Here is a 13,192-nt window from a genome sequence, read left to right as displayed (position 1 = left end):
TAAAAATTATATCGTGTTGTATACAGATGTTGTATACAGATACAGATACTCAAATACTCATTATGGTGTTCTTTTAAAAATAATTGTAATTTAAATGTTCTGTAATTAGATATGAATGGATAAAGCTAGATATATAAAAATTTTGAGAAAAAAAGCCTGTTTTCATGCTAATTCCATATCCAATTCAAATAATTCTGATCAGAATTGGATCACGTAGGAACCTATTTTAATATTATACTAACTATATCTTCAAGTATTTTTATGAGTTAACCAAGTCTTCTATAGTTTTCATTCATGTGATTTCCAGCACTAACTTCTTATGATCATCTTTTGACTTATAAAGTCATTTTGTCATTCATTTAACTTCTAAGTACCGAAAAATCTAGCTTCCGATTTCGTGTAGATTAAAAAATATTATCTTCAATATACATCCATTATATGGTGTGTAAATTTGTATCAATCTAATATCCCTGAGGGTCCTCGGTAACATATTGTGCTATTTTGTATTAAGAAATTAGAAATACAAATCAATGTCGATTTTATCATCACCAAAACTTATTGATATCGATACTGAGTGGAAAGATTTTTGAAAAACACGAACATACAAGTTTTTGGCGCGTTTCTTGGTACAAATAGAATTTAATAATGATTTAATAATAGGTGATGATATTGATAAAATATTGTGTAAATGTATATTATAACTTTCTCATAATTAGCTCAAAAATCGACTTCACAGTAAATTTAAAATCCATGGTCAAGGATGTGTCAAGGATGTTGATGTGAAATATAGTTTGCTACTAAGAAATACAGTAATATCATAAAAAATTGAAATTTAAAATTTTATTTCTCCGAACTCACAGTATGCATTAAACGTCTACACTTCATTATTATGGGGAATAGACTTATTAGTAACTATGTGGCCACAAATTCCTATATCAAACTGGAGAATTTGTAATTTGGTTCTTCTAGAAATTAAATTTTTATATTTTTTTTTTCAATAAAATTCTTATTTAGCGAACAAATCAATATGGTGTTAAGTTCTTATGAAGAAACTATAGGAGAAGCGTGGAAGAATATCGGAGTTGTTGGTCGAGAATTGTGTAATCAATCATGAGAATTGTTCACTTATATAAAAAAATTATAACAATTTAATTACTGGAAGGACTGAATAACAAATTGTAAAATTTGATGTATTAATTCATAGCCAACAGTTGACTTTCTTGTCACTTTTTTTGGTAATGACAGAGTTTTATCAATGTATGAAAACAAAAAATTTTAAATCTAATGACAGTAAAATTTTCAGGTTAGGTCATCCTTAATAAACTCTTCAGATTATTATCCTAAACAGTCTCATATCGTGTATCAAATTTGATATGTTCAAGTTAAAGGGTAGCAAGGGAATTGATTTTTTTTTAAATGTTGAGCTCAACTTTGTGGTCCTCGGGGATGCAACTTGGTTCAGATTTAAATTGTCCCCAAGCATATTTTTCAAATTACTTTTTCCATTTTCGACTGCATTTTTAATGAACTGTGTTTTTTAATTGATTATTTTTTCTTCGTGTAAGACTGAAAAGAGCTTTAAAGATATAACTTGTAATTTTTTTTCAAAAACTGACTTTTTCATTGAGTCCGTGATTAGAAACTGTCTACCAACGATAGGAATATAAACCGCGTAGATTTAGTTAAAAGTACTATCATAGAATGACAAAAATACAAAATAGATCGTTCCGTCTGAAATAAAATTAAAAAGGTCAAATAATATTGAATATTTCACAATTATTTTTTAATTGAATCATATCTTATCATCAAGAACGAGGAAGATGAAAGCTTTAAGTCAACAGGTTGATAATTTAAATATAAAACTCCATTTGAACAAACAAAATGAACTGAATTAAGTGTGGTAATTATCAAATTATAAAGTAATTGTCACTAGAACTATTTCAAATTATATTATTTGAGACTAGCACAAAATATTCTCACTCTTCTGTACATTTGAAATAACATTCTGTACCATTGAGTAAAGGTCTGAGTACTTTTGAGATCAAATTTCGGTATACCATACAAGAACAAAAAAACAAAATAGTTCTTACATACTAATTAAAACGGTTTTATCTACTTACTGAAGCTTCGACGTTTAATGCATGCAAATCTTTCACTATTAAGAGCAAACTGTCCTCATACACTTTTGGAAAACTGTTCCATTAAAAACTAATGACGGTATTTAAAGACATATTAATTTGATGTTTCATTGATATTTTCAAGATGCATATAACTAAAATTCCATTTTCACATAAAAACTAGGCATACTAATATTGAGGTTATATTACAAAGTATTACACAGTTGCCAGTTATGACATATCTTAAGGCCTAGATATAATTCCACTATGTAACATTATAGTAGGTTAGGAGGTGAAAACTTTAGAGACTTGAAAACAAAATCTGACAATCAGGATAATAAAATCTACTCTGTATCAAGCTACCATCGAAGCAAGGGCCGTGGGAAGACACCCAAAGGAAGGATTTCTATCCCCAGAATTCTAATGAACTTTAGTTCTCCTCTTAGATTTATCCACGGAAACTTTTCATTGTTAAATTTGGTGGTGTCGAAAAGAGTGTAGGCAGCTCCCTATACTAGAGTAAACAAGGGGTACTTGTAGTAGATTAACTTGAAAATTTACACTCCCAGGCTTAAAATTACCAGTACTAGACATAGGTATGTATGTATGTTTAATATGTTTGCAATTCACTGAGTCTTGAAAGACCTTTCATCCTTCCTCTTCCTCATCGCAAACAATGTCATTAGAATTATTAGTTATTTTATTTCCGATCCTCAACAAATGAGGATGTCCGCCAACCTCATTTACCATAGAATCTAATGTAATACCATAAGTGACATTTCTATCGAAGATTTACATAGAATACTCACGTAATATAAATGATTTAATAAGCGTATGCAGATGCAAAAGAATATGTAGTAAGAATTGAGGACTGAATCCTACAAAACCGTTTGATTATACGCAACTGTGTAAAAGCCATTGATTAGCAATGAGCCGGTAGTATGGTGGACGAAAACACAGTAAATAGACAACATACAGCTATTCAGTAATGCATAAATCAAGCTTGACCGTGTGTCATGGAATATATAAGAACACAGCTACAAATTTAGTTAAATCTTCCGTCTTTCTACTTTTTCGTCCAAGTAAAGGCCGAATCTACAATGCACAGATTAATGCAAAATCAACAGCATATTAACCACAAATATGGAACGCTAATCTGTTGTGTCCATTAAAAAGATTCTATAGACATCTTAAAATAATAAGAGTCAAAGTCTTTATATAGATTATGTTGGAAAAAGGGAAGAGTTGCGGAGCATATTCTATGTTAACACAATAGTTCAATAAGCGTGCAGTACACATACGACATTCTCTACCAAGGAACTACATGAAAGATTTAGTCTCTAAACTAATTGACTTCGTAACGCTATAGACATGAGAAAGTCTTAAACTCTCAAATAAATATACCCAGAAGAGAAACCCTCGAAACAAAACCAAAAGGAAATTGAAAAGTTCCTCAGTTTTCTCTTCCTCTTTTTATTTATTGGTACGTAGTACAATTTATATGGTCTCAATTTGATCTCTAATGAGCATGCCATTCTAGGTGCTCTAAAGTTTATTTTATTATGTCATAGTTGTTCTTCTCCAGCACTATATATAGCTTTTCCTACATAGATATAACAGTGATAAATCAAAGTCATGATTTATCTTTGTTCCTAATTTATTTTGCATTTTTCTGTTCGAAATACTACTTGTGCTACACATGTGGTGACAGAATTATATTTTTACAAGTATATTTTTATAAAACTGGCAACAAGTTACAAATTATTCAATCATTTGTTATATTATGCAAAATATTTAATCGACAAAAAAGTATTTCCTTCAACTCAGCAGGTGTTGGCGTCAACATTTTATTGGCAGTTCATAACGAAACATCATAAGTTGTAACAGTTCATATTTCACTTGTAGCTTCAGGTTCCAATTTGTTTGTTGTCATTTGTTTAGCTGAAATCACTATTAAAATATACTTTGTATATATATAAACTTCTTTAATTTCTTATTTCTCAGACCTTTTGATATGTTTAAGCTTCTAAATGCTCTTTATTTTAGGTATCTGTTTTAAAATTAGTTTTTCTTGATAATTGTTGGAACAAAAAAAATTATAGTGTTTGAAAAATAGACTAAAAGGTCTTCAATACACGATAAAAAAATAAAACTGCATTAACTAACCATGAATTATCAAAAAAAATATAAATTATATTAATTCTTGTAAAAATTTTTAAACTCAGAGAATTTAAAATTCAATATTCAAAGTGACGTTGATAAAAATATTGATTCTGGTTACTTTTTCGACGACATAATATCTGTTTTAAGTATTTGTCTACCTTATCGCTTAATCCTTCATAATTAAAACAAAATAAAGTCACGTAATATCTAGATACATAAAAATAAATTTTAGCTATGAATCAGTAACTTCCCTCACATCTTTCTTTGGAGTATATTCCAATGTCTATTCCCAAAAGTAGTAGTTCCTGATTTGTTTTGAAAGGTCACACGCGCAACCTTTTATTTATTTGAACGGGATAATAAAAATAACAACAACAACAAACGTTAACAAGGATTATGTTACAAGGAACTACTGTAGAAGCTCATAAAGTTTTTCTTGTGGCTAATCTACTTTTAGATTATCATCTACCATTAAAAATTGAAACACATTTCAGATATTCAAGACAAGTTGGATTTTTTAAAACTTCTTAAAGTAGGTACAGAAAAACTGATAAGCTGTGTATGATTTTGCTATGTTGGAAAAATTTGATATAATAGACTAGTGATCATGATATAAGCCGAAGTAAAAAAGCTGTAAACTATATGAGGGAGCTTTTTTAAAAATACTTGATAAACCTCACTTCATATTCAATTTATAGGAGGAAAACACTACTGAATTTTTTCACCTACCAAAAAAATAAGCATAAGAAACCTCCCCAAGGATTGGTACTATACAGAAATAAAATAGTTTACATTAACGGATAGCAAAAAAATTCGTAATCGTTCGATTCCGATTTATATATTTTGTGATTATTATAATTGTCTACCTTAATCGATGAAGCACTCCAAGCAATTGATTTTTGGCAAAAATGTTTGCTGAAAAAATTATTTATACCCAAAGGTAAATAAAAAAGCCGCAATAAATGTGAGAGAAAATGCAATGAAAGGAAAGTATAATGATGGAGAAATGGATGAAAAAAAATAAACGGATATAAAAGTACAAATATCAAGACAAATAGATATGAAAATATGTAATTTTCAAGATAAAATTAGACAATGAATCATAGCAGCTAAGTAAAACTGTACGCTCAAAAATCATAAGACAATACACTTGACAACAACGAAAAGTCCTCTATTATTATCACTTGTAGAACATATATTTTTAGTGTTCAAAATCTCAAAAGAAAAAAGGTGTTTCAGCGTGTGTTCTTAAACCAAAACGAAGTCTCTATCTTGAATAGAACCTGAGATATTGAGGATAGAACGTGTGTATGTGAAAAACTTCCATAAGTAATGTACAGGGGGAAATCGCATTTGAGTATAACTTGAGAATGGTGAAAATTAGATGAAATGCGATGGTTGATGGCTGATCTGTGCATCAATACCTTTCATTGAAAAAAAAATTAAGAAAATCGGTTGGGTAGAACGCCTGAACGGACTCGGAATGGAAATCATCAATTTTTTTAATATATAAGATGTAATTTACCTTGAAGATGGAATTATGAAACTCCTGTCTCTAGAGGGCTTAGAAATAGAATGAAAATTTGAATAACACTTTATTGTATTGTAGACAAAAGTCTATGTGCGCATGACTGAGAATATTATACAAACTAAAAGTTTTATCCATTCACACATTCACATAGAGAAGGTGCATACAATAAAAGTACCAAAAATTGGGAAATATGGTTCTTTCTACGTACATCTAATCAAATCTTGAAAGTAAAGTATTAATAAAAAATATAAGCATTCTAAAGGAATCTAGCACTATCTTGAGATAGAAAGAAAGAGATTAAAAAGTAGTACATAACTCAAAATTTAGAGCTAATATCGAATACTCATTATCGTCTAGGTCAGAGCACCTCTCCTGAAAATATACTTGCAATTACTAGTAAAAGATAGTTTGAAATAAACTATCCGAAAAGCGATTTATTCTAATATTTGAACAGTTATTGAAACACTAAGCTTCCATTCATTAAGCTGAAATAGGAATTCTGAACCAATAAGAAACTAACAGAGTCTCATTTTTCTAGTAAAAGAAAAATTGTGAGAAGCGGAGAGTTTCAGACGACAAAGGTAACTGAAAAGGAAACATGCAGGCATTTCAAAAAATTCCTTTGAAACATTGATACAGATAAATCTAGAATTATTTTGTTCTGGGAACAATCAAAACCTTCTCACTGGATGTCTAGCAGAACACTACTACCTTAGAAGCACTCGATGAGATCATGTCTGTCGGTATACGGAAAGTGTGATTTTTGCTACCATAGGCAAAGAACGCTTTGGCCAAGGTACCTGTAGGAGGGAAAATCTAACCTCCTTAAAGCCAGCATAGAACTTAGAGGGCTCTGAAATTGAGAGGTTAGATGTCGAAAACAGCTCTATAATGGCACAATAAATATCCACCAATAGCCTGTAAGTGGATTGAATAAGCATTAGACATTATTAACCATCTAACAAATAAGTGTAATAAATATTTCGTTATTGCCTTGTTAATATTTTAGATATTGATGTGAACCAACACGCGCTATTTATAAACATCAATATCATAAACAGTATGTTAATAAATCAAGTTTGATTCGAAATTTTTCCAAAAGTGATTTTTATTTAAAACGGTAATGTGCATTGGAATTTTTGATGTGGAAATTTATTATTCTCAATATACACAGATTTATAATTAATTACTGGCCATTAAAAAATATTTCCTCGGAATTTTTTTAATTTTCTAGGTAGGCAGTTTGACTAGTAACTTCTTGTGAATACTTTTTCAAAGGTATTAATCATACAGGGTTGTGATAAAGTGATGCATAAAATTCAAATAGTAAAACAACTGAGAGAATTAATTTAAAACAAAATAAAAAAAATTTTGAATTTCTGAAAACAACTATATAATTGAAAGCTTAATGTCACCTTGTGAGATATTTTTTCTAAACAACTGTTTGCTACTATTCTGGTTGATTTAACCGAAATAGAAAGAATAGAAATTCTAATGATCGTAGGTTACCGCCATAGACTTAAAAGTCATGAAGAAGCATTTTTGGAAGACCTCCTATTACTAAAAACAGCAAACACAAATTTTACAAATTTTTTTAACATGAAAAGTGTGAGGGATGCTTCAACATCTGTAAGAATATGAATAAGCGTCTAAGCAAAGTTAGTGATTATGTTGGTCCTTCGTTTATAGTGGAGTGTGATTTGAAGAAATCAAAAATTGCTCCATAAATAGTTCAACTTTTTTATGAGCTCTTAGGAGTTGATCCAGACAGAGGAAAATTGAGAAATCTTGATGCAAACCCAAATTTTCTGGATAGTGTAGTATCGATCTTCAGGGGAAAATTAATTGGTCCTTATTTCATCTGCGAGAATTTAACAGCTTAGTGATATTTCCAGGTCCAAATAATAGGGAAAACTTGAATCCCAGTATGGTTTCAACAATATGGTACGCCATCACATTATGCTCTCAATATTCTGCTGCTGCTGGATAACCAGTTTAAAGGAACTAAGTTGAAATTGCGGAAACCATTGGTGATATTAATACTAGACACACTGTTTAAACTACCACACCAACACTCAAAATTACACAGTCCAGTCAGTTTAGGCAAAAAAACGGGTCAACATCGAAATTTGAGATAATAAGCTGGAGACTCGTATATAGCTCGTGCCTGCGTCGTAAATTATTCGAGGTCAAATATGAGATAATATGAGACTTTTGAGACAACTTTTAGAACGTCAAAATGAAGCTATATACGAGTTTCCAGCTCATTATCTCAAATTCCGAGGTGAAACCCTAAAGTGACTGGACTAACTGTTCGACGAACGTTTCGATAACCAAGTTATCGTTTTCATAGAATGAACGTAAACTAGTGAGTTTCCCTTCAGTCAAATAGTGAACGGGACATAGTTTAAACCTTTAGTTTAGTTAACTTAATGGCTGATAAATTTAAGTTTCATTCTTTTTATTAAGGTCAAATGATGCGGATGCAGCTGACGCGTTTTAACACTTTTTTTTTCAAAATATTGTACGTTTCATGAATTTTGTGCTTCACTTTGTCATAATATTATACATTAAACTACGCGACTATTAATAAAAATAAATATTATGACATGCACAAACTGATCCTTCCAAGTGTTAATTCCACTTTGGGCAATGAAGTTTATTAAGTTTGGCTCCAGAAATTCATTGGATACAGTATCAATAGAATTTTGCGGAAATATGAATTGTGATATATATTTAAATACTTTCGATAGTTGGTGGAAATTTTGGGGAATGTTGATTGTGGTATAAAGTACATCAAGATAATAATAATTATAGTGTACTGGAATCAATGACATCAAATGTAAAGAGTGAAAGTCGATAATGATAGGGAATGATATTGATCAATACAAATAGTATATAGTTATCTTAGGAGTTAGGCAAACGAAAGAATTTGTGTCTTGATGTCCGTAGTTAGAGATAACCAAACACATCATTTGATGCAAAATAATCTATTTAGAATAATTTGATAGAATGAAGCTCGCAAACTGTAGAATAGACGACAATCTATTTATAGGAAGATTTTGACAAAGTTGTTGAATATGTTGAAACATATTGAGAGTAAATGAACATGAGTGCGGGAGTAGTGAGACACCTCAAATATTTTTCTGAATCTTCCTCTTCCTCTTTTAATCATCTGAATCCGTTTGACTAATTCGTAAACACGCTTCTCTAATTTCAGGAAGATCGTTCCACTTAGGAACGCGGAGCTCGATCTTTACCTACCCACTCTACGTTCACTCCAGTTAAGGGCTAAATATTTCACGATGCAGTAAAAATGCACAATCACTTTCCAATTGAAATCAAATCGATATCATCTTTTCCCGCATTCCGCAATAATTTGAGGGCATATTTACTGGAAAGTGTCTTTTACTCTTTAAACGACTTCTAATAATACGATTTAATTTCGTACATGCTGTATACTGATTAAATTTTTGCTCTGGACTTATATACTAATAATTACCTATTACTATTACCTATATTTTGTTACTCATTGTGGTTTTCTTCTGTATATTGAAATTTGATTTTATTTGTATCTTAATTTAGTTATTTTTATGTTTGTTTTTCAGTTTTTACAAGCTTTTGTCTACAAATTGTAACAATTTTTCGACAATAAAGTATTTCTCTCTCTTTCAACTGCAAACTTTGTGATCAGATAAACAAAAAGACTGTTCATAATAAGTTATATAATTTTTGTTTTATTTGCGTTTAAGTTGTTATAAAGAGAATCCTTTTTTCTTGTTAATAAAATTAAAAAATGTAGAATACTTACTCTTGTTTGCTTTCTACTATTAGAATTATCGATGAGCATAACAACCATAGAGATATTACCAATAGAGTAGGCATGCCTACAAGTGAGAGCGTCTTGCGAATGAAAAGAGAAAGAGTGTCATTTATGTATTTTTATCTCTTTCTTTGTTGCGTACTGCGCATGCGTGTCTTTGATTCAACGGGCAACGCTAAAGTGCGAACGAAACCTGTACGTCTGTAAATAAATATTATATTTGCCCAATGTAAATAATATGATAAAGATTATCAAACATTTGTTGTCGAATATGCCTTACTACTGTGTTCTCTGCAAAAAAGAGCGAATACCTGAAGATAAAAGTCGCAGGTTTCATAAGTAAGTCCGTATAAGTAATTCAAGAAGTAGTTAGCTAAAATGTTGTTTTGATTGTATGCACAATATTAAAAAAGAAGTGTTATAAAAATGAGTACTATATATATAATGTTTTATCATCAAAATATGTTTTGTTTATTGTAGATTTCCAGATTATGATGGTTTAAGACAGGAATGGATGGCTTTTGCTGGACTAAGTTCTATAACCAAGTATACAAAACTTTGCAGTGATCATTTTGATACGAATGTCTATGAAGTCTGTGATGGAAGTAAAATGAAGGAATCTTTACGGAAAACTGTGGTCCCTTGCAGATTTGTATCAACAGATAAAGTTCAAAGTGTTAGCTATCCAGTCACAAAAGATGAAGCACAACTGTATTTGCAAAAACAGTCATGTGACAGTAATGTTTCTGTAAATACCGTAGTTAATTTGCTACCCTCTATCAACAATTATTTGCCTTCAAATACTAGTGAAGCTTTTGGTGAAAATAAGCAAGATTTTTGTAAGCCTGTCAGTTATCTTATATCAAATTCATATGTGGCTGTGGATTTGGATACGAGCAGTAATCTGTCAAAAAGCCATTGCGACAACATTTCAAGAAATAATTCTTTAACTCAAGTGTTACAAGAGCAAATCACACAGTAAACTGTATTTAGTAATACATGGTTTGATGGTAATCGTACAAATCTCAAAAGGTTATTTCTACGCTCATAATTATATTGTTATCGTATATAGATACATTTATTGATTTTACACTTATTTTTTTAGGAAATTGCCACTTTGCAATCCACAGATATTTCTCCCAGCAAAAGATTATATGCACATAACGAAGCAAGTGATTGAAAGCCATTTGCGAAAAATCTCAACAAAATTCACCTGATTCCTCTATGAAAAGATAAGCGTTACAAAATTTATTATTAAATAGCTTTTCATGAGTATATCTTTACTTCTTGTTCCAGATATTTGTTGTGGATCTCGATATAGATAAAACGAATCGACTCTTGTAAATCTCATTATTAAGATACTGTGCGAAATAATTTGTAATGAGCGTAAAAAATGGCTAGTCGTTATTTATTGCTGACAAATATTTTATGAAGGAACTTACAGTTTTAAGTAAACACAAGCTTTTTCCAAACTGGAATATATTAAATTTTATTGAGTAGCAAAAAATAGCTGATGTGCATGAATTACGATTTGAAATATAATATAATCGAATGTATCATACGCAATTAAAAAGATTTCATTGAAAACCCGGAAGTAATATTAGTATACATATTGGTTTTCTATGAAGTTGTACTAATTTATTAATAAAGAATTGTTGAATAAAGTGTTTTATTTAATTCTAATTAAGTTTTGGTCCTCAGAGTATTCTATTTTGTTTACGTACTGATAAACTGAACTTATTCTTCAAATTACGTGTACTACTGATAAATAATGCTGATATAATGCAATGCAATCAAAAATTTTGATTAATACAATAGGAATAAATTTTCAGTTATAATGATAATTAATTAGCCTTGCAAAATTAATTAATTTCTATAAATATATTACCATAAAAAAATTTTTAAAAAAATTGTATTTGCGAGAATCAAACCGAAAAATACAAAATCTAATGGCCGAGATCTTGACACCTCGGCCACCGTGCATTCATGGATATACATAGTGTGAAGTACTTCAAAACTTTGTGGGCTGAGAGGCTTAGCCTAATGATTTGTAAATTAGCTCAACCTATTTTTATTGAATATTACTTGGGAAATATACAATTGTTTTCATTGCACTAGATTTCGTTTATCAACAGTATGTAGGAAGATGTACCATTAGACAGAGACAGCAATACATAAATTATTCTTTTTCTCTTTCTATCGGCCAGACGCTTCCACTTGTATGGGCGCCTATAACATGCCTACTCTATTTGTAATATCTCTATGATAATAACACACTATGGGTATATTACCAACCTATGCTGGGAATGTGCCCAGTTGTGAAGATTAAAAAAAAGTAAAAGAAAAACATAAACATAGATATGTTACTTTTTTCTCATGCAAATTATTATACAAAGCAATAGGAGCATTTCTTGCATCAAACAGAAATAAAAAGTCGATTTTTTCTGTGTTTTATCGATCTTCTTACGGTGTAGAATCTTCCCTACACATAACTAATGATGAAAAACACACGACCAATGCTATAATTAATGCTATTTGTCGTTTTTCTTTCCTTAATAAATGTTATTGAAGTTAGTAACATCATTTTTGTGAGAAATTATAAATCTTTTACGTTTTGGTAAAAATTTAATTCGAAAGTTTCATAACGTTCTGTTTCAAATGAAAATGTAGTCACTCAGTTCACGCGGTACTATCGAATCTTCCAATCTTCCTATAACGTATTTCCATCAAGAGCCAGAAAGTCAATAGATTGATTAAAAGTTAGTTTAGCTTCGATTAGACAATTTCATGTAAACAAACAAATTAATTGGTTAATATAGTAATTCCCTTGTTTTAAAATCCTTTCGAATTATATTATCACTAAAATCAGTCAACTAAACGTTACAGAAGCTTTCGTTCATATCCAAAACAACGGGAGTCGAAAGTAATTATGGCACATCGTTAGATATACTACAAATAAAATATCCCCAATCATTTCCTGCGGGATAGTTTGAATATTGGCGGTGATTTTGACTGACTCTCTGTGCCAAAAATAGTATCTAATACATCAAGATGCGGACAAAATAAGTAGTTAGTTTGCTTCGAACGATCCGCCAGTGTTTTGCTGCCAGTTTGCTTAAGTTTATTTATAGTTGTCAACATGCAATGTTGAAAGAAGTATCCCGAGGTGTGTATGTTGTTGGTGTAATGTTTTAATTTGTTGGGTTTGTAAAACAATGCATGTAGGATATATATATATATATATATATATATATATATATATATATATATATATATATATATATATATATATATTAACATGTTTGAAAATATCCTAACTTAGCTTTTGAAAAAGTTGTCCACAAATAAGTTGACATATCGTTTTTTATATTTTCAATATTATGGAATTGTTAATTTAATTAAGAATACAGTTCCATTGTTTTTATATGTGAATTATATCATCGTTAAAGTTGTAGCCAATTCAAGGTTCGACTTTTTAGAACCATCAAACACACAGTGTATTTAAGAGAAGTGGATTCTATAGAAAAAATTAGACGCATTTTCAATATTATGCAAGAT

The 13,192-nt window shown here is 30.1% G+C and overlaps 2 protein-coding genes across 9 annotated transcripts in view; one reads left to right on the top strand and one right to left on the bottom strand.

Moving 5' to 3' along the window:
* The window catches only part of LOC130440437 (elongation of very long chain fatty acids protein AAEL008004-like), a 42,270-nt gene extending 39,933 nt beyond the window's left edge, over positions 1 to 2,337 (bottom strand). The window contains exon 1 of one of the 2 annotated variants that reach the window (XM_056773568.1): positions 2,121 to 2,337. The gene's annotated coding sequence lies outside the window, so the exon portion shown is untranslated. The remainder of the gene's footprint in view (positions 1 to 2,120) is intronic. The other variant, XM_056773572.1, reaches the window with a different exon arrangement.
* A 10,283-nt stretch (positions 2,338 to 12,620) lies between these two features.
* LOC130440434 (obscurin) overlaps positions 12,621 to 13,192 on the top strand; it is a 133,929-nt gene continuing 133,357 nt past the window's right edge. For 6 of the 7 annotated variants that reach the window (XM_056773560.1, XM_056773559.1, XM_056773555.1 and 3 more), the window contains exon 1: positions 12,693 to 12,800. The gene's annotated coding sequence lies outside the window, so the exon portion shown is untranslated. Of the gene's footprint in view, positions 12,801 to 13,192 lie in introns of all 7 variants that reach the window. The other variant, XM_056773551.1, reaches the window with a different exon arrangement.

The sequence above is a fragment of the Diorhabda sublineata genome, chromosome 2 (genome assembly GCF_026230105.1).
Source record: "Diorhabda sublineata isolate icDioSubl1.1 chromosome 2, icDioSubl1.1, whole genome shotgun sequence".
Classification (NCBI taxonomy): domain Eukaryota; kingdom Metazoa; phylum Arthropoda; class Insecta; order Coleoptera; family Chrysomelidae; genus Diorhabda; species Diorhabda sublineata.
Note: the sequence above shows the minus strand (reverse complement) of the source record. Positions and strands in the feature narration are given on the sequence as shown.